The sequence below is a fragment of the Leptinotarsa decemlineata genome, unplaced genomic scaffold (assembly GCF_025532065.1).
Source record: "Leptinotarsa decemlineata unplaced genomic scaffold, Ldec_3_MD MMD2_tig00026328_RagTag_RagTag, whole genome shotgun sequence".
NCBI lineage: Eukaryota > Metazoa > Arthropoda > Insecta > Coleoptera > Chrysomelidae > Leptinotarsa > Leptinotarsa decemlineata.
In genome coordinates, this window is record NW_027412688.1 from 1380269 (window position 1) to 1403668 (window position 23400).

At 34.6% G+C, this 23400-nt stretch overlaps 1 protein-coding gene and 2 non-coding genes across 4 annotated transcripts in view; all 3 read right to left on the reverse strand.

Annotated features, from left to right (window-relative positions):
• The window catches only part of LOC111517926 (uncharacterized), a 238757-nt gene that overhangs the window by 182013 nt on the left and 33344 nt on the right, over positions 1-23400 (reverse strand). The gene's annotated exons all lie outside the window — the stretch shown is intronic.
• Positions 9646-9717, reverse strand: TRNAP-AGG (transfer RNA proline (anticodon AGG)). Its single transcript has one exon. It is a non-coding gene; the product is annotated as a tRNA-Pro (tRNA).
• On the reverse strand, positions 21036-21107 carry TRNAP-AGG (transfer RNA proline (anticodon AGG)). Its single transcript has one exon. It is a non-coding gene; the product is annotated as a tRNA-Pro (tRNA).

The window sequence follows — 23400 nt, forward strand, 5'->3', positions numbered from 1 at the left end:
TGAAAATCTAGCTATTTGTAGCTAACAATATTTATATGGAAATAGTATTAAATATATGGGTTGCTTAGGTAATGATATTCGGGAGTATTGAATTTTATGAGGATACGTGGATCAGAAAAGACCCATATATTAGAAATCCCAGTGGAAAACCCCGATTGGGAGACCCTTGAGAATAACGAGAAACTAAATAACGTAAACAAGATTAGTTCACAATACCTCACATAAAAATAATGCTTTGTTGTAGAAATTTTAGAGCTGGCAACTTCAGGCTGAATACTAAAAATTTCTGATTTAGGATTGACTGTTTAAAGAATTATAATTTTGAGACCGAAAAAAGTCAGTTGCTCGGTTTAGTTCCCTTTCTAGTTCGAAGTGAAATAAACTCTTAAAACAATATTTAATTTTTTCTATTCTGGAATGTAGTTTGCATCAGGCCAGGAATGTGCATGTGCATATGTATTCTTTCGTTGCATCAACTGTTGAAAGCTGTTGCCCAACTCCGTTATTTCAGGTTAATTACTTCGGAATGAAATTGTTTTCAGTCGTATCGGAAAATTGTTGGAACTAAGTTGTGTAACATGAAAAATATCTCCAAGTAGCGTCGTTTCTTACGAATTCCATCTCGTAGTGTTGCCAAAACTGACTAATAGTAAGTTTGGTTGACAGTTCTTACCCTCTGGAACCCCTTCAGACATCACGATACCGTTAATGTCGAAAAAAAAACGATCAACATTGCCTTGAACTTTGATTTGGACAACACGCACAAGAGATAGAGAATTGTCCCCATAGGCCCCATATATATATATATATATATATATATATATATATATATATATATATATATATATATATATATATATATATATATATGTATAGAACCAACAAATAATGGGGCTAAGCAGCAAATGAAAGAGTACTCTTTAAAGTTTGTCCAAGCTTTCGGAAATTTAATAAATTGTTTCCATCATCAGGGATGCTACAATTTGAGGGTGTAAGTAATATTCATATATAATTATGGATGGTTAAACTTACAACTTTTTTGAGGATGTTTCATACGATGGTTATGTAAAATATTGGACACAACATGACGGATGAACATTGATACAATACATTTATAAAACTGGTTAAAGGATGTCTAATATTGGATAAAATATTTGTGAAAAACGTTACAGTTTAAAATTAATTTGAAGGAAGAATAATGTCACATGTCGAAATTTCACAAAACATTAATTTGGAGGGATTGACAGATAGTTGACATGACATATGTCAGTGGTTCTAGTGATAAAAGCTGTTACCAACTTTGACTTGTAAAGAATTATTTTTGGAAATTTCTACCTGTGCAGCTTTTTTTATTTTAAAGTGAATGTAAGATAATAACATTTGGATTAAAGTATAAAGTACATTATTCTATTAATGCTAGATTGGGTGAATTCATTGAAACATTGTTATATGGATTTTTATCTAACGTCAAAAGATAGGAATATATCTCACTAAGATGATTAATATCTGTTTTTTTGTTGATGCAATGAAGGCCATTTCAAGAAAGGACCTTTTTATTAAATGTGTTTCACTAGCTAAGACCTTAGTGGCATTAAAATTCATATGGTGGTCAAACTTATTGACATGTTCAGCTAGAGCACATCTTTCAGGATGGTGTCTACAATCGCTTTTGTGAGAAGTTATTCTGGAGCTTAAAGTTCTTGACGTTTGACCAACATAGATTTTGTTGCAAGATTGACATATATACTATATATTACATTTATTCGAGAAGTAATGAGGGGTTTATCTTTAACTCTGGTGTGTAAAATTCTAATCGTGAGAACTGCTTTGGTGGCTATTCTAGAGAGTTTGGGAGTGATCTCCTTAATAGTTCTTCATAGTATAGTTCTATTCATACATTTTTGTACTAATATTTTCTCTATTTGATATTTTGCTATCCACCTTTTTGCTACTTCACATTGTTTTTGAAATATATTTGATATGCATCCAGCCTACTTTTTCGCGTTCACCGCATGCAGTCATCTTAGCAATTATATTATCATCTTCCTTGCGTTTCCTGTATTCGTATCAATTATTTAATTTCTTTTTTTCCAATAAGGTGGAACGGTAGCCGGTTGGGTTGGCTTGGGTGATTTGCTCTAGTCTCCCAATCGACCGCTGTGTGAACCGGTGGTTCAAGCAGCAAAGCCGGACTATCTTCCTATCTTCCCGTGCTACGAATCGCACGTCAACAGGTAAGACCTCGTTAATCCTTAGCTGATCCACTTCTTAGAGTTGTCAGTCTCAGATAATAATAAATAGGTATGCTTATTTGTCTGTCTATTAAGTCTGAGCAAAAATTATGGTTTTCATCAGACGAATCTTCGTCGAATGTAGTGTAGTGAATTGTTTTTTGAAATAATTACTGTAAATTTTCTCTTTACTTTGAAACAAAGACCTCAAACCAATGCTCAAACTTTATTATGTTGTTTGAGAGGAATTTTACGCCGTTTTTTATTTTTTTAAAATATATTTATTTTTTATTTTTTAGTTTCGTATGCTATAAAAGCGTGTTTTTCAGTCTTTTCAAAGGGGTTTAGAAATTGTATTCGATACATTTCAAAATAACCGAGTCACAGGTAGAAACATTTCTGTTGTATTTTATTAAGGTGTTGAAAAATATCCAGCAAAAACTCATCAGCTCGAGTTAATTCTCCACTTCCACACATAAAAAGCATTCGCCCACTTCAACAATGGCATTATTAAATCGGGTAGTTTCATAACTTTGTTGTCTTTCAAGCTGTATGGCTCAGCACTTTTATTAGCTCTGGAAACTCGCGATGCAATAAAATACAGAAAACAATATCCTATACATTTATATGACATTACGTAGAAAAGAAAGAAATCCCAGCAAGGATGTTTTCAACATTATCTATTTACTGTTTGTTTGCAGGATTGAAAAAGTTGGATGCTATACTGTGTGACTCGTATATACTGGAAACTTCTCTGTAGAAACTTCATTCATTAACAAATTTGATCCATTTTTTATTTTCATGTAAAGATAGGTCTACCAAAAAGACAGCACTTGAAATATTTATTTCAATTTTAATCATCAAAAACATCACTACCCCAATAAATCAATAAATTGAGGATGCGTTCAAATATCTATGACGAGAGTTTTATGAAAATATATTTATGAAAAACTCAATAAGCTCACAGTCCCAGAAAAACACCCTTTAATGTTATTCAGATTCGTGGTACTTCTTGAAAGTAACGGGAATACATCTACCACGCAATTGAGTAATATTTCAATTTCAATTATAGAGCATACTCTTGTGCAAATGACAACAGTTGGAGTTTGCATTTGTTTGGGATATAGCCTGCACTCGGTACATCGAAGAGAGAAAGCTATATAAACGCGAGTCTATGGCAGTTTCTTAGGCTTTTGATGACACAATATATTTTTTGACAGTTTTATGTAGTTTATTATCAAATTTATATGGTTTGAAGGATTTTATACTACATAAATGTTTATTTATACAACTAATGAGCTGCCACCATTTCGTATTTGAATGAGTGGATAAATTCGACGTCGTTTCAACCTCGAATTGGAAATGACTCTGTTGAATGTTTCGCCGATATGGACCTTTGAACAATAAAAATTATTTTAACCCAATAAATATTAAAAAAAATACTCAAATACCTTCTAGAATGAACGAAAATCCATGGAAACAAAATTTTCCCGTTATTATTTTATTAGATATACTTAGTTGATTAACTATTCAACGAAAGTCATTTTTTGTGGAGGAAAAAATCAGTTTTTTATCGACCTTTTTTTGGGTAATGGTTACCTTCCACAATCTGAAAAAATATAAAAATTATAATGGAGAACTTTATACAAGTGTAGAAGGGCAAACTTTTTAGTTTACCCCGATAAGTTAGTGCGTAAAAATCAAAGTATTTTTCACAAAGAAAAATCTTCTATTCATCAGTAACTTGTCGTATTTCACAATTTTGCCTATCAAAAAAATATTAAGAAATTATACCTATCTTTTACGTTTTAATTTATAATTTTTATATTTTTTCAGATTGTGGAAGGTAACCATTACCCAAAAAAAGGTCGATAAAAAATTGATTAACTAATTTTTACAAGTTTTGAATTAACATGAAAACCTTGATAATTTTTAAACTAAGAACCGTAAATTTTGTTCACTTCTTAGAGCTTTTCTTGAAAGCCTTCAAAAAAGATTCCCGTTGGAAAAATTAAAAATAAGTATATTCCACTTTGTTATTAATAATCAAGGACGTTAAAAAGTGAAAATGAAAAAAAAAATGTATATTCAAATTTATTCGTATTATAATTATTCAAAGTTACATAAAAATGGTTTTTCGTAATTTTCAGCTCTATTTGTTTAAAACATTATTATAAACAAATGTATTGTGTGAAAGATATTTGAAATTTTTTTGGGGAGATTTTTATCAGGGATGAATATTATAATTTTAAAAACAAAATCGTTTCTTAACAATAACATTTCATTGCTCAAAAACGTATTTGTTGATTAACAATTTTTTTGGCTACTAAATATGAATATTAAGGAACGATTTTTGTTAAAATTACAATTTCTATTCTTCTTAGATATTCTGAAAAAACTGTTCTTTAATTCATATTTTCTTCATTTATTTAATAAACAATTTGGTTTATACAAATTAACTTTTACGATTTTTTTTAAATACTACAAAAAAAACAACCATTTGTCACTTTTTGTGTGAAAAAAAATACATATTAATTTTTTTTTAAAGTAGAGAAACATTTTTCACACATAAAGTGACACATGGTTGTTTTTTTTTTGTGGTATTACAAGAAAATATATCGTAAGAAGGATCTTGTGACCTAGACTAAGATGAATCATGGGTATAAAGATAACAAGGCATGCAGTTTGCTTATTATTCACAGATAACCCGTCAATATGACGAGGTCAGGAATTATTGAAAAAACAGTTTAAAATACGTTAATCAGCTGTCGTCCCCCTACGAATGAAAACGCTCAGAAATCGAAATTTGTGCGCGAGCTGAGGAATGAAGAGGTCTTACCTTTTGATGTGCGATTCCCATCACTTTAAAAGTATCTACTGAAATGAATAAGCGCCCAAAATGAATTCGATGAATCTAAAATTTCGTTTTATTGGCAACAACACGGCGATTTAACCGTTTTTGCTGAGCAATACGCATTTATACCGTCGAATTCTGGGACTTTTCAGCGATTTCAGATTCAATTGGGTCATTATAGGGCGCGCTTTGACGACAGAATATAAAGTCGAGTTGGCACGAGAAGGAAATCGGAATTGAAACTTTTGATTAAAACGACGGAGTATAGAAACGTTCTGGAGTCAACTGTACTTAAGTAAAAGTTAGAAAAATTTATTATGAGTTTCTGAGGAAAATGTTTCCGTAATTCTTGTACGATCCACTATTTGAAAATTGTTATTTGTTCAATTGAAGAGGAAAACATGTTTCAGGAAGTTGTCTTCAACCCCTTGTGAGCCCTTTTTCGAAATTTGAATGAAAACAGGCATTTCTCGAGGTGTCATTCGATTTGAAATAGTATGTAGTTGATTTTTGAAAAAACTCAAGAGCTGTTTGCAAACATCCTCAATCTGTACAACTACATTTTATTACAAAAAAAACCATTCCTACATACATACCTCTCTCTAATACAGGGCTTTTCATGATGAGCGTTAATTAGCCGTTTCTGGCAAACTATTCAACGGATCAACCTGAAAATTCCACAGTATGCATAAGTCAATATGACCAACACGCCTAAAATATTTCAGACGAAGCGGCGTTGTCGCTTCTACTATAAAGTAGCGGCTTCTTTGATTATTCAAATGGAACATCCCGTATATAATATCATATTATGCTTCATTATCACTTTGTCAACAAATTCATATACTATTTCCCTATACCTATTATCGTTTAGAAGATATAAATTAATTTCTATATTTTTTTACCAAACATGAACTTTTATAAATGCTGATAATCTTGAATTCTCTTGCACTAAAACGATCAAATTTGAAATGAAGTGGAATGATACTATGAGGATCTTCACTCCGAGTCATATTTTCATTTGCCACATACACGGTCTTCAAAAAATGCAGATACTTTGATCTCATGAAAAAATGAGAGGAACTCAATTTTTTCAATTGGAACACCCTGTATATTTCAACATTTTTGAGCTCTACATCCAATTTTAGATTAACTTTGTTCAGATAATACTACTTATTTCTATTTTGAACCAATTTGGTACTGAAGAGCTTTGGGGCAAATGTCTTGAGGCGAAACATCGATGTATACCAGTGAGGATGACAGTGTTCCATGTAAGTGCAATGTGTTACCATTCATTTAAAGTAGAACTCAGGTGAATGATATTCCACAACGAATGTTTGAAATACAAACTGAGTAGAGAAAAGTATCTTCTGTATAATTCAGTGTTCATATAGAAGTATTCGATTCGAAAGAATTTTTTCTTTTTTGTAATTCAATGTTTATATGAAAGTAGGACAGGAGGACTTCCAGTTTGTGTCTGAAAGTTACTTCTTTGCATGATCTACACATCCATGTATAGAGTTACTCATTTTCGAATTGACTACTTCCTTTCTTTGGAAGATTCCCTCATCCTTCTTTTGTATCAAGATGGAGTAGTAGAAAGCCAAAAACTTTCTTTCCCAAAAATAACATACTAGCTTTTACCAGCGGCTTCGCTCGCATTTATGCCATTAACTAAGTGCCAGAACAATTGGATGCTTGGCTGGGATTATTCATTTTTAAGAATTATTACCTAACCTAACCCAACCTAACCTAACCTACTCTAGTCTTACCTAACCTCACCCAACCTAACCTAACCTAACCTAACCTAACCTAAAATAACCTAACCTAACCTAAAATAACCTAACCTAACCAACAAAGAAACTATATTTTGAGATTTTTTTGACAAACCATTTTTTTATCTAACATAAAAAATATTTTCTTTTTATAAAAAGTATCCTAGGTTACTTCTAATACCTCCAAGAATACGTGTACAAAATTTCATGATGATCGGTTGAGTAGTTCTCGCGTGAAACCGTAACAAACAAACTAGAGAAGTAGGGAAGTAGCGATTCCTCTTTCCACGTTAAGTGCCATTCCTCGATGATGTATTCAAAAGTTCCCAACCGGAATACAGAAACTTCCTCCATAGGAAAAAACATGTTTACCAACAGAAATAAATCGAAACTATTGCCACAGAATTCTCTGTCCTCACTCAAATGAGATGCTACTCGGGAATAGTTTGCCAGTTGTTAAAACGGAACGGGCCAACGAATTCTAAATTGGAGACCCCGGCAACAAATTGAATCGCAGAAAATTCGTCTTTGGAGTAGGAAGTCGGTACACTTGCTTTTGTTCTCCTTGCATTGTTCTTCAAACTTGAGACATTCAGTTAACGTCGTTTGATGGATCTGTGGAATTGTTCCGTGTTTTTGCAAGGCGTGGGTGAAAGGAAGGGATCTCTTGAAGAGATCCACTGTGATGGAAGTGAATGTGAATGATGGGGCACAAACCGAGATTGAAATACAAGAAACTAATGTTATTTGAATGAAAATTCGGATACCATTTTGGATAGAGCTGCACCCGCCAATATTAAAAGACAAATTAGGTGTACATATGTGTTTTGACGCTTAGATTAGGAAACCGAAAGATGAAATCGGTGCTCTCCCTCATTTCCAGAATTACAGTCCTCCGAAGTTTCGAAAATTGCAACGTTTCTGACTTATTTTTTCACCATATCATTTCCATATCTTAATTCACTTTCCCTGATACTTTTCAGCTTAATAATCAACATTTTTTCCTGAACAAAACTTGATTCAACGATGGATTCATTTTCTAATGGCATCTATCCATTTTAAGGTTATATACCATTTCATAGTATGATAATCTACGTAAAACGTCTAGAAAATACTGTTCTAACAAAGAGCTCACTGCGCAAGCTCTGCTGCAGGCAACCAGTGATGCAATTGAACCCAGGTTTGTGTTTAATAAACCCTACAAAATACAAATTGAGCAGAACACAGAGTCAGAAGATACAAATGCAATACGGATTTATACAGACGGCTCAAAAACCAAAGAAGGCTCAGGATGTGGAGTGTACTCCAGATCACTAAGCCTAAGGATTAAGTGGGGAATGGGAACAAATACCAGCGAGGACCAAACAGAACTGGCTGGTATCTCAATCGCTACAAAGGAAATAACCAGGAAAGGAATTTCCTGGCAAAAACATAACAATCTGCACTGACAGCAGACAAACCGTATTAGCCTTGAACAGACAACGTGTTACCCCAGGGCTAATACTAGAGTGTCACCAAGATTTAGCCAAAGCCTCGGTAGATAATAACATTATCCTGAGGTGGGTTGAAGGGCACGACAGGAGTGAAGGTAATCGCATTGCCGACTCTTTAGCCAAGAAAGCGGCTGGAGTAAGAATTTTAGGACCCAGTGGCATCTACGGCCAGATGACTTAGGCTGGCCACTGTCAACTGAGGAAACACCTCCATAATATGGGGCTAGTGGACACACCTCTATGCAGGATATGTGAACAGGAAGATGAGACTGTCAGACATGTCCTTTGCGAGTGCCCGGAGTTATCGTCAATAAGAGAGTGTGTGTTCGGCGAGTCTTGGCCTACACCTGCCGATATAAAGGAGATGTCTCCCAGTGACCGTTCCACCTTCCTGGAAAGGACAGGATGGACGATGAGCTAGGAGGACAACTCCTCGGGAGGATGTACAATGGGTCACATGTGGCCCAAGTGCTGTGGGCTTACACTCACCCTCCCTATTCTATAGATATAGATACGTTTCTAACAAAAACAAACAAAAGTCTGCGAATTCAGAAAAACTATTTTCTGATATGTTGCGTACACTTTTTTTTCTGCAACCATGTTGAATAAAAAATCTGATTAGCTAAATGAAAGACTAATGTACCGGGTCTGATAAATTTACTCGTTGATAACATATAAAACCTCCCACATAAAAATAATGATTAGACCTCGTAAATTATACCACGCCCCCATGACAAAGAAACTGCCGACTTTCGGTAACGATTTAGTTTTTATGCCTTTCGAATAGACTTCTTATAGACTATACTAACAGAAATAAATATTATTACTATTATTATTATCATTATGTGATGGCCGTAAAGATTATATCATTGTATATACAACAGCAGTTTTTTTTGACCAATTACAACAAACGATTTCTCAATACGTGTTTTGGAATCTGGTATTTTGACAAGCAACAATATCTTCGTTGTCATTCGTTAGTTCTTTCCGTCTACACGCACAGGCCAACTTTGTTGCTACCTGAAAATGAAGCAAATTGATTTGATACTTTTATATCCTACAATCGCAATATTTTTTTTGAAATTGTCTTCAGCATGAGATTTGTTCCATTATTTACTTCCCTCATATATTTGTTGGTCTACCCGCTGTTGAAGACTTCCGATATCTTTACTCTATAACCAACATTCTTCATTGCTCCCTAATATTATTTTAAATGCAATTTATTCATCTATGAATAGATCTATATTTTTTTTCTCCTTTTACTCTAATAGTGAGAGTCAGGTAAAAAAAAAAGTGGGCTCGTCCGGGATTTGAACCCGGGACCTCCCGCACCCTAAGCGGAAATCATACCCCTAGACCAACGAGCCGATGTTAATAACAAATTGAAATGATTTATTTACCGTAAAATTACGTAACATTATACTTGACACCTTTCCATAGTCTTGAAAAATATTATCATTATTGACGAATCAACGGAAGATTTTCTGCAGTTCCGATTTTGATATTGTTGTTTCATCAAATCATTTAAATTGAGGAACTTTTTGATGTTGACACAGACGTATTTAAATTGTTTAAACAATATGTCTATTTTTATAGAAAGAGTAGTTTTGCGTGTTTTTTTTTCAAAAAAATTCTTCATTTAATAATTGGAAAACACCAGTAGGTATGTTATATATTTACGTACCAACGTTAACGTTGCTTTCAAGGACATACGTACCCAATAATGATGGAACTGAATCATCTGAGAAAAATCGTAGGTGTATACATTATAATTCAATCGATCGATGTGAGTATTTTGATATTTTCTCTAAAAATGTTTCTTACTGTTGGACAATAAATAATTTATTGTTCATATAGGATAAATAAAATAGCTTTTGTCTTATATTTGAAAATGTCTAATAAACTGACACCGGTCGTAACAAATAAAAATCGTAGTAGAAATCAAATAAGAGCTATTTTCTTTATCCTATATTCAATCTGAATTCCTACAAAATAAATCGAACAAGTAAAATAATAATAATAATAATAATATAATAATGAGTTTATTCACCATAATGATCACAACAAAAATATTATAAAATAGGGGTGAACAAGCAAAGGCATCACAAAAGAAATATTTTCGAAAAAAATGTTTCTTATGCGTGATATCGCCTAGTACAAAGTAATAACATGAATACATATACAATACATAGATAAATACACGAATATCGTAAAAACATGAATAAATACACAATATATAGATAAATAAACGAATAAAATGAATAAATAATTTGACAATATATACAGGCTGATTCACGGTGGATGGCACATTAGACGTTTCTGGTGAACCAGACAACGGATCACTTTGAAAATTTAATGGAGGGCATATTCGGACATTCTCTAGGCAACTAAAATATTTTCGACAATGCGGTGTTGCCGCTTCTATTAGAAAGGAGTAGCAACTTTGATTTTTCAAATGAAACACTCTGTATATAATATTATTTTTGGAATTTCCAACAATTGCCCGACAACTTTTCTTGATATTTCCCTATACCTATCTGTTACCGTTTTCGAAATAAAAATTAATTTCAATTTTTTTCTTCGAAAATCATGACTTCTAAAAATGCCGATATCTTTTAGTTAAGAAGTACTATGATATCGAAATTTGGTTTGGAGTTAGGTGATACTTGGACACTTCCCACACGTCAGCCTAATCTCCGTTACTTCAATACAGGGTGGTAAAAAAATACAGTTTTTTCGTTTGCTTGAAAAAGTTGCTGAAATTTGATTATTTTAAATGGAACACCCCGTATATTATTGAAAATTCGGAAAGCTGCTGAAATTTGCTTTCTTTCTATGTATATCATACCTATACCTAACTAGTCAAGTTTCGGACTTATGAACATTTATTTGTGAAAATGTCCCTTCAGAATGGTATTTCCATTCGGTATTTGGTAAGCAGGCCATGATTACTATTTGACAGTAGCGTTGTGACATTCTCCTAATAATATCGACATTTTCGTCACTTCAGAAGTTGCAAATACCTTCAAAACGATGGAACAAAACTATTCAAACGAAGTTCTTATGAATTTGTTTATTATTTTTGGACAGTGTGACAAAATTATCAGCAGAACATGTAGAAAGTTCAATGAAATGTATCCGAATCTACCGCCAATAAACTTCAAGAAATTTATACGAATTCAGAACAATTTCAATTTCAGTTTCGTGGATAATCTGCCACTCGAAGATTATCGAAACTGTTGGTACCAACTAGACGGAGCTCCTGCACATTGCACAAGAGAAGTGAGCGCAGAACTGGATAGACTATTTGACGATCGGTGGATGAGACGCTTGGGACCATGGAATTGGCCAGCGAGATCACCCAATCTTAATCCATTAGATTTTTATTTGTGGGGAATGTTTAAAGAAAAAGTTTACAAAATACCCGTGCGTTCGAGAGATGAATTGTTAGAAAGGATTGCCCAAACATTTGAAGATTTTGATCCCAATGAAATCAGATCTGCCACCACGAAAGCAGTCAACACCCGCATTTTAAAGTGCTTGGAAGTGAACGGCCAGCGATTCGAACATATTTTGAAATATTCCACATGATTGTTTTACTTTTTTATAATAATTCATATCAATATTTCCAATTTCAAGTTTCTTGGTGCTTTTTTAAAGTTTATCCAAACATATTGAAATTGTTCTGAATTCGTATAAATTTCTTGAGGTTCATTGGCGGTAGATTCGGATACATTTCATTGAACTTTCTACATGTTCTGCTGATAATTTTGTCACACTGTCCAAAAATAATAAACCAATTCATAAGAACTTCGTTCTTATGAATTTGTTTCATTCGTTCGTGATCCGTTGTCTGGTTCACCAGAAACGTCTAATGTGCCATCCACCGTGAATCAGCCTGTATACATATACATATATATTCCTACTCTACAGATACAGAACAGATGATAATTAAAGTGGTAGTGTTACTGATGGTATTAGCATTCGCTGATGAAAGATTTTTTATCAAACCACTCAAAAATAATGCCTAACAACAAATCTATCCGACCGAAAATCTTATATTTCACGATTTCTAATATAATTACCATCATTTCCACGCTTTAATCTAGATTCGCAACCCGCCGCGCCTTCTTCTGAGGACCATTGATGAGATTAATCCGAAAGGAAATTAATTCGAAATAACGCCAAGCCAAATATTGAAAACACAATCTTCGTTTCGCCATTCTGTCTCTCCTTTGCGAGAACAATCGAAAAGTAATCGAGAAACCCAACAAGGATTCACAAATTCTAATTAATATTCCGCACTCGTTCGAGTCGCAGATTAATATCGCTTTATGGGACAAAAAGTTATTTTTGCAAATATAAATGATGATGTCTCATTTGGCACAATACTGAATCTTTTCAGGGAGCCGGTTTGAAGTGTCTTCGCTGTTATAAATTTCAAGTACTGGAATAAACACCGCGACCCCAAGAAATTGACGTAAAACTTATGTTTTGCTACAAAATCAGTTCATATTCATGCACAGCATCTGAAAAAATAGCTGTTATTCGATGAATGAAGGCGATTGAATTATAATAATAATAATATAACTTTATTCATATATGACATATATGTATGAATGGTATTATGTACAAAAAACATATGCATGTAACATTTAGAAAAAATGACAAAATTAAAAATGTTATAAAAAATAATGAAATGTGGAAATTGTAACAATTTGAGAATGCGTGTGTATATAAATAAAATAATCGAACATCATAAAAAATACACAATGCAATAATAATATTAATAATAATAACTTTGTTCACATCATATATATATATATATATATATATATATATATATATATATATATATATATATATATATATATATATATATGAAATCTGAAGTTTTCACGGATAGGAATATGCTGAACTGGTTTTTCCGGGTATGTGATATTATCTCTAATTTCACCTAGGAATTAGAGATAATATCACATACACGGATCAAATACCCGGAAATACCAGTTCAGCATATATATATATATATATATATATATATATATATATATATATATATATACAGTGTCACCGATAAAGTCCGCATCAAATGGAAAACTTTTTTATTTATCGTTTTATGTGAAATTTTATTTTGGCAGTAGATTTTGCTTAAGAAATGATGTCAAATGGCGTCTACAAAATAGGTCACGTGATTTCCTTAACCTGTCAAAATTGACATTTAATAAAAGAAACATCGAAAAATGACATTATTCTTCAAAATATCCAAAAATATCAAAGGATAAAAACATTTTCTTTTGTAATTTTATACCCACACACCATAATAAGTATTTTATATTTTCACTATTTTTCCGCACTCCTGCTTTTTCTACTTATCAAAATTTAAGCACACCTGTACTGAATCATTTATTTTAACTAAACTCGTCACCGAATTTCTTTTTTTGTAGTATAATAATATTTTAAGAGCCTCTTTGATGTTAAAAACAAATTTTGAAAAATAAAAGTTGTCAAACTTGATGCAAAGTTCATCTAGTTTCAACGGGGCTTTCAAAACTATACAGTACTTGAGTTTTTTAATGAGCAAATGGCCTCACAATATGAATTAGAACAAAACGGAAGATTAGGAAACATCATTTCGTGATTCTTGAAGCCCATTCAATAAAAGAAAAAAACTCATAGTATTTACATTTACCTACTCCGCTAACAACACTAATTTAAAAAAACTGGGTAGGCTGTGAAAAAATATGAAACTACATAATGTGTTTTAGAAAACGTGTCACTGAATAAATTAATGCCCGTTAGTTCAATGTAATGTATGAAAATTAAAATAATATGTTATCTTTACAAGAAAAAATTGAAATTGTGCTAATTTGTGGTGAAAACACATTGCATCGGTAGACATGGTAGACTGGTAGACATGTACAGCAATCCACTGTAAGTAGGATTTTAAAAAAAATTAAACTGACTGGTTCAGTTGAAAATACTTTTAAAAAACGTCATAATCCATCACGCAATAATGATGAGGTTCAGTTGGCTGACTGCCTGGATGTTATCGAACAGGGAAAATCAAGTATTACCAATATTGTAGATAGAACTGGCGTTAAAAGAGAAAGCGTAAGAGCAATTTCACATAAAAATAAATTCAAACCCTACAAACCCAAATTTATAAATACCTTAAAGGAAAGAGATTTCGATGTTCGACTAGATTTCTCTTTCTGGTACCAAGGAGAAGTAGAATTAAACAGAAAATTTCCTTACAAAATCCTATGGACCGACGAAGCTACCTTCACATCGAACGGCGTAGTCAGTTCCCAGAATTGTAGGTGGTGGGCTCAGGAAAATCCTCATTTTGTGATAGAATGTCGGGACCAATATTCATTTAAAACAAATGTGTGGTGCGGTGTTTTAAATAATCAGGTAATGGGACCATTCTTTTTTAGACACAATTTAACTTCTCAGGATTATTTGCAATTTCTAAATACTGAGATCAGTGATATAGTGGACAATATGCCGGTTGAAATAAGACACAGTCTGTGGTATCAATGTGACGGGGCTCCTATTCATTGTTCAAGACAAGTCAAAGAGAAACTATTAGAAATGTTTAGGGGCAAAGTTATTTGGCGAAATATGGAGCAAATATGGCCGCATAGGTCGCCAGATTTAACCCCACTAGATTTTTTCTTGTGGGGTTACTTAAAACAAATCGTTTATAAACAAAGACCTTTTCGTGACGTGAATCACCTAGAAACTGTTATTAGAAACTCTATTTTAAACATAAACCCTGTGAGTATCAGCAACTCAATAAAATATGTATCAAGAAGGACAATTATCTGCATAGAACGTGATGGAAGACATACAGAAATGTAGTGTATTTAATGTCGTGAGTCTTTTTTTCGTGTTTTTTTGCTATTAGGTATAGGTACATGTTTATTTTCAGTTCCTTTTAATTAAGATTAAATTCCACTGTATTTTTTGTTAAAAAAACAATAAACACTTTAAGATATTGTTTCCTAATGTTCCGTTTTGTTCTAATTCATTTTGTAAGGCCATTTGCTCATTAAAAAACTCAAGTACTTGATGAACTTTGCATCAAGTTTGACAACTTTTATTTTTCAAAATTTGTTTTTAACATCAAAGAGGCTCTTAAAATATTATTATATTACAAAAAAAGAAATTCGGTGACGAGTTTAGTTGAAATAAATAATTTAGTACAGGTGTGCTTAAATTTTGATAAGTAGAAAAAGCAGGAGTGCGGAAAAATAGTGAAAATATAAAATACATATTATGGGTTTGAAACTTGGTGTGTGGGTATAAAATTACAAAAGAAAATGTTTTTATCCTTTGATATTTTTGGATATTTTGAATAATAATGTCATTTTTCGATGTTTCTTTTTTAAATGTCAATTATGACAGGTTAAGGAAATCACGTGACCTATTTTGTAGACGCCATTTGACATAATTTCTTAAGCAAAATCTACTGCCAAAATCAAATTTCACATAAAACGATAAATAAAAAAATTTCCCATTTCCCTGTTTTTCCGGGTGTTCATCCGTTGTGTACTATTCGATAGTCGACGTTTCGCCATCATCTCAGATGGCATTATGAAGACGTGTTACTGCTTCTCTTCGAGAGGTGTAACTGATGTTCGGTTCTTCTTGTAGTGTTCTTATATGGTTTCGCTTGCGTAAATTGTATGGATTTGTTACCTGTTTTTCTACCTGAGGGTTGTTAATGGCTTCTGACAGTTCTCCTACCTGCGATGGTCCATTATCGATTTGTGGTTGTCTTTGGGGGTTGTTTTTAATTATTGTTTTCCAAATCCTTGGGATGTTTAGTGAGTCATCTCTTTTGTTGATGAGACCTTGCTTTTCGATTTCGATAGCTTCCCTGATTTGTCGAATTCTTGGGTTTTGCACCTGTGCTATCTGTTTTGTGGACTCAAAATTAATCTTGTGACCTGTTTGTAGATGGTATTGAAAGAGGGCAGAGGAAGTTTGTTTTGTTCTTATCGAGTTTTTGTGCTCCTGGGTTCTGGCAGATATACGTCTGTCGGTCTGACCAATATATTGTTGACCACAGTCCTCGCATGTGATGCTATATACTCCTTGGTTTTCTAGGGAAATTCTCTCTTTCGGTCTGGGCAGCCAACTGGATATCGTTTTGTGCGGTTTGTAGGTTGTCCGGATGTTTTCACGTTGTAGAACCCTCGGGTAGAAAAACATCTATATTTATTTCTAGGTGGCAAAAAGGAGGTATGCCAGATTTGTTGCAACTGAAAGGAAGAACGTGGGTTTTTTCGAAGTTGACTGTCAATAGTTTGTTATCAAACCATTCTTTAATAAATATGAAATCTATTTCTGTAGTATTTTTCAGTTCCTGCCATGTTGAATCTTGATAATAGATAACGGTGTCAACAGCATATCCTACGATGTCCCCTTTACTAGCAACTGAGAACAGTTAATTCACATTTGTTTGAAGGTGATTGACAATGTTTCATGATGAATTTGACTAGTTCGGACTTACCATTGTTTACTATATAAAATAATTTGAAATCCCTGAAATAACTAAAAAATAAGATTTGAAAATGAATAGCTGAAAATAACAATTATATTAACCAAAATGAACCTGAAATGAAATATTAGTGAAATAAAATACAAATAAAAATAGAACAATTGAATAAATAAAAATAAAGAAATGAAAAAAGAAAATAAAAATAAAAAAGTGGAGAGATTCCAAGTCACGTTAGTTCACGACGTTTCGATTGTTAGTATCTACAATCGTCTTCGGGTGATGACTGGACTGATTCCTCCGAAAGATGACCTATAAATAGTCTGTTCATCGAGCTGTTTGGGATGAAATTGGATTGATCTTTGGACTTGGGATAGTCGTTTTGGCGAAGGGCGGATTTGAGTTCGTCTACTTCCTTGGATCTATTGTGGCTGTCAGTGAGTCTGATAGACCCGTGTATAAAAGAAATTAAAACGGAATTTAATTAAGCAGGAGGAAGATGGACTTAGCATTGAGGTTGCTGAATTGGATTTTGTGATGAGAATGTCTAGGCATGGAAGTGAATTTTAGGTCGGAATATAAGAAAATGATGTAGTTTAGGAATGTATGGAGCCTTTCAAATCCATGGGGTTGGATCGGCTATAGCTCAACATGTGAAATTACTTCATATCAATATAAACATATTTTTCTGATGATACCAACTTTATTGGTGTTACAGTTCTGACGTGGAGAAAGTGTTTTTGCTAGATTCATTTTTCGCCAGCGGGTCCAATAATTATTTTCAAACCCGTGAAACAGAAATGAAATTTTCCATAAATCATGACAATTTCTTATTCACAGAGTTTCATTGTGGAATCCTCTTCATCAGTTCGTAAATCAGTCTGTTTGGAATTACTGATATGTTTGTTTGGGGTAATTTGAACTTTGTTGTTGGTTATACTCATGTACCTAGTTGAAGGATTCGCAGTTTGTTTGAGCAACTAAAAGTTAATTACAAGGTGAAAATTAAATGTAATTGGAATATGTTTACACCAACTTCTGGATTAATTGAATCCCGTTTTATTAATTGAAACTTGTTTTTCAAGTAAATATTTCGCAGTAAAATTAGTAAATCTTTTGCAAAGCAATATAACATCAAAACATGTCTGACCTAGAATTATGTTGTTTCGAAAGCTTTGTCCATTTTATTGGGTCTACTTCAAACTGCAATATTTCAGTGAATACATATTCAATACAATCGGAATAAGCGCACTTTGAACCGGTGCACTTTTGCCGAGTTGATTAATCCCGTCAGCATAAACATTGTGTGCTCGGAATTTGATGAAGTCGACGACGGCCGTTTTTGCCTGATCCTGATTGAATAATAATAATAATAATAAAAATAAACTGATACCACTTTGGCGAACTCGCTTCACCATAACATCTGGTCAAGCAAGAGTCCAAACAGGGTGGGTCACTTTCAGAAGGGGTGTATTTCAGGGTGATTCCCCCAGTCCCCATCTCTTCTACATCTCAATATTGCCATTATCCGTTGCGCTCAGAAACACTCGAGGGTATAACTGTGACACCCCCGGAAACCGCAGGCACAAGGTCACCCATCTGTTTTACATGGATGATCTTAAACTTTATGCCTCTGGAAATAAGGATCTCCATCAGTCCTTGAGGGTGGCGGAAGAGTACACGCATGCTCTCGGTATGAAATTCGGGATAGACAAATGTGCAATGGTGCAAGAGGACGATGCGGGGACTATGGAGAGGATGTGCAGCTCGTAGATGGAAGCATCCTACACCATCTGGATGCTCTCTCCGCGGAAACTCTCTCCACGGCAAGTATCAGCACAAACTTCGACAGATCTGGTCATCGGAACTGTCGGGGAAGAACAAAGTTGCTGCAACAAATATGCTTGCCGATCCAATCTTACTCTACTCGTTTGGAGTAGTGAAGTGGACTCGGGAGGAGCTGTATCAACTCGACGTGAAGACCCGAAAAATGATTCATCTCTATAGGAGTTTGCATCCCAAATCGTCCGTTCCACGGTTGTACTTTTCCCGACAACAGGGATGCCGTGGACTTTTGAGTTTGAAGTGTCTTAATGACAGAATGGTGCTGGATACAGCTTGTAAAGTCGTCAGGAGTTCGGATCCCCTTCTCTGCATGGTCCGTGATCATGAGAGAGCAGGAGTTGGAGCATTTCTCTTTAGGACAGCTGCCCGAGCAGCTGATGAACTCGGTATAGTTTTCGACTCTGAACGAGGTGACCACAACTCTGTCACCGAGTTGGAACCTGTTCAACAAAAAGCTGCAGAGATCACCTTACTTCTGCGGAAACACAAGGATGAGCCAATGCATGGGGTCTTCTTCAATAACATTGGAGACCTTGGCTTATCCAAGCGCCTAACGGTTGCTTTTCTCAGGTCGAGTGGGCTGAAGTAGGAAACTGAGGAGTTCATCAATGCTTGCCAGGATGGTGTCTTCAACACTTTAGCCTACCGAAGTCGTCGTGATGGGTATAGAGGTTCCTGACACAAGGTGCAGGGCCTGCCACGAGGCTCCCGAGACCCTAATGCACTTGCTATCAGCATGTCCAGCATATGCGGTCTCGGCCTATATCCATCGATATAACGCGGCCCTAAGAGTGCTATACTACCATCTACGGCACTCTTACAGTATTGACGAGACACCGTTATTGCCCTACGCTCCGGGGGGTATTGAATCCGTTGTGGGAAACAAGAAGTGCCGAATTTATTGAAACTATTCGTTCCTCATCCTCAGGCTCATACAAGCTAATAAGCCTGATGTAGTCCTTCTCGAGTTTTCAGCTCCTGACGAGATGAATATCGTCAGAAAAGAGGAAAAACGGATAAAATATCGAGATTTACTCTTCGAACTTCGCAGACTCTATCCAGATCACTCTGTCATATAAACCTCCTACACCTGTTGTTTAGTACTGAAAGGACATTCTCGATTCTGGTTATCCTTGTATCCACTACAGCGAATATGTCATCAACATACCTAGCGAAGTAACTGAGTTCTTTCCCAGCTTCCGTCTCAAACCTACCCATGAATAGATTCGCTATAAATGGAGACAAGAGTATAAAATTCACATATGAAATAGAAAAAGAACGAAAGTTGCCGTTTTTAGATATATTGGTCATAAGGAACGAACAGAACGAAATAGAATTTGACATTTATAGGAAAGACACGGGCACTTTCAGATACATTCCCAATGATTCGAATCATTGTCCACAACACAAAATGACGGCACTGCAATTTCTGGTACACAGGTTAATAACTTTTCCTTTAAAGAAAGATAAGTACGACAATGAAAAGAGAGTGATTCGGTAAGTAGCTGAAGCAAACGGTTTTAACCCAGATATAGTTGATAAGATAATTAGAAAATGCAAGTTTAGGGAAGCACTTCGTAAATCGTCGACTTTTCAAAAAGAAGAGAGTGATAACAAGTTTATAGTAATCCCATATGAACCCCAATACACGATAGGGCTTCAACAGATATTCGATAAAGTAAATATGAAAGTTGCATATAAAACTTCTTATAAATTGCAACAGCTTCTTGGTAATCCAAAAGATAGACTATAAAACACAGAAAGGTCGGGGATTTACAAAATCAGTTGTCAAGATTGCAACAGCAAATACATCGGCCAGAGCCGACGAGCGATTAAAACCCGCTTCAAGGAGCATTGTGCACACATGAAATACAGAAGGATAGAAAAATCCAGTGCTCTAGACAAGGACCACAGAATTGGTGAAAACAATTTGAAACTGAATAAGCATGTGCATGACACCAGGCTACTCGATGCATGTGATAGTCTAGAAATAGCAAAATGTAAGAACAGCATGAATGGCGATAAGGGACCCATCCTGTTTAGCCCGCTTTTTAATCTTCTGTTAGGAAGAGAATAATTACTAAGAACTTGCAGGTAGTTAATTACCGAGAAATTCCATATTGGACTTCAGGTATACAACCTCAGGTAACACATTTTAGTATATAGCGATTAACCAGACTAGACTAGGTATCAATTTTCTTCTCCTGAGGATGCTAACTTTGTTGGTGAAACGCTCGTCGAGTGCAAAAATATCAGTTTGGTGTTAGGGCAATTGATCTCGAAAAAAGTTATTCAATTAAGTGAGAGTCGCTAGGTACAGAAAAAAAAATTGGGCTCGTCCGGGATTTGAACCCGGGACCTCCCGCACCCTAAGCGGAAATCATACCCCTAGACCAACGAGCCGATGTTAAAAAGTAATTGAAATAATTCATTTGGACCAACTCATTTGCCGATATTTCTATCCGTGGACACGGGGTCAAAACAGAACTCCTAGTCCCACTCGGTTGAAATTTTGATAGTAGCAGTCTACGAGAATATTTTAGACGATTGTAAACTTCTTTTGAGAGAGCGAGCTGTGAGGCCAAGTACTTATCGGACCGCCCCCATATAACGCCTTATTAATTACCTTAATTACCTTCATATGTACAGTTTAGTATCTGTCATGTTTTGTTTTATATTTATACAGGGTGTTCCTTAAACACATGCTAATATTTAAGGATGTAATTCTTAGACCCATTTTAAGAAAAAAACTTCCTATGGACGTATGTCCTAAACGCCTTAACTTTTGAGATACAGGGTGGCAAAGTTTTCAAAAATAATCAGTTTTTTAATAATAACTAAGATAATTTTGTAGACATCTTTGGCATATTTGGTACATATGTTCCATGCCTCAAGGCGCATTTTCTGATGTACACAAATTTGTATTTTTTCAAACAGTGGCATCCCTACGGGTTTCGCATTGAATATTTTTGGGGAAAAAGTACTACGCCAATGCTTTCCTTTCAAAATAAAATCATTTTTAAAATCCTCATTTATTTTTGAGAAAATTTGATCTCCTGGTATTTCTTTGTCCGAAGCATGATTTTCACTCAAAAAAATAAATATCGACAGAAAGCAAATTAAGAAATTAGATCAATTCTAAAATGAATGAGAATCTGAAAATTGCTTCATAACGCATTACCAATTCCCTAATAATATTTGAAAACATAATCTGCAAAAAAATAAATTTTTCACAAAAAAGAGTTTTATTTTATTTTGTGACAGTAAGTCTAAACGAATAGCACAAATTTGTTAATTAGTAATAATACCAAAACTGATTATAAAAATCGTTGGAAGTGGCCACCTGAACTTAGTATGCATGCTTCCTCCCTTCTACGCATGGAATTACGCACCCGTTCAAATATTCCCGGCGTATTTCATATAGTTTCACACGAGGCAACTATTCGCTTTCTTGAATCTTCTAAAGTATTAACGGGAATTTTATACACAAGAGTTTTAAGGTGACCCCATAAAAAAAAATCGAAACTGTTGAGATCGGGGGATCTTGCTGGCCATTGCTGAGGTCCTCCGCGACCTATCCAACGATTAGGATAAACTGTATTTAAATGGTTTCGGACAATTACACTGAAATGAGCAGGTGCGCCATCGAACATGTATCATATTCGATTCCTTAACGCAAGTGGCACATCTTCCAATAACCCAGGTAAGTCTTCTTCGAGAAAGTGTAAATAATAACGACCATCAAGGCGTCCTGGTAGAAAAAATGGGCCTATTAGATGATCACCTAAAATTCCTGCCCATACATTAACCGAGAATTGGAAATGGGTTTCGGTTATTGCATGGGGATTTTCTTCAGCCCACACATGATTGTTATGGAAATTTTGAATGGCATTCCGAGAAAAATTTGCTTCGTCTGTGAACAAAATTTGTGTCTCAAACTGCGGATTTAGTGCAATACTTTGTAGATACCACTGACTGAAGTTCACACGCTGTGGAAAATCTCTGGGGAGTAATGCCTGCACTCTTGAAATATGGTATGGGTATAACAAAAAATCAACCAAAATACGCCAAACAATTTGATGACAAATATCCAGAGTTCTAGCGATCTTCCTCGTACTCGTCTCAGGATGTTCCTCAATTTCTTGCAGCACGGCTTCCTCAATTTCAGGAGTTCTTACTACACGAGGTCTACCTTCCGGAGTCCCTTTCTTGAAACTACCGTTTCCCAAGTCGACGATGAATATTTGAAAAGGTTCGGCTATCTGGTAAGGCACGATTAGGATATCTTTCCTGATAAATGCGCCTGGCTTCTGTTGCATTACCATCGGCAAGGCCATATACGTAATGCATTTGCGCCATTTCCGCATTCGTATAATTTACCATATTTACTGATATTCAGAAAAACAGCGGACTACCAAAATAACTTCAATAACACTTCAAAATCAATCAAAACGCGCTGTGACAGTTTTTAAACACCAACACCTTACTTTAAACCAACATCAATATTAGCTACTGACGTTTGTACATACAGAGAATTCGTTTTTTATTGCTATGGTGGGTACGCTGTTTTTTCTGCTTTTGATCTTTAAAAGAATTCACATATCGACAAACTCCATATTTCCAAGAGGTGCAGTAAATAAATTCTGCTACACGTCATTTATTCCAGGATAACTAAATTTATGTTTTCAAAAATTAT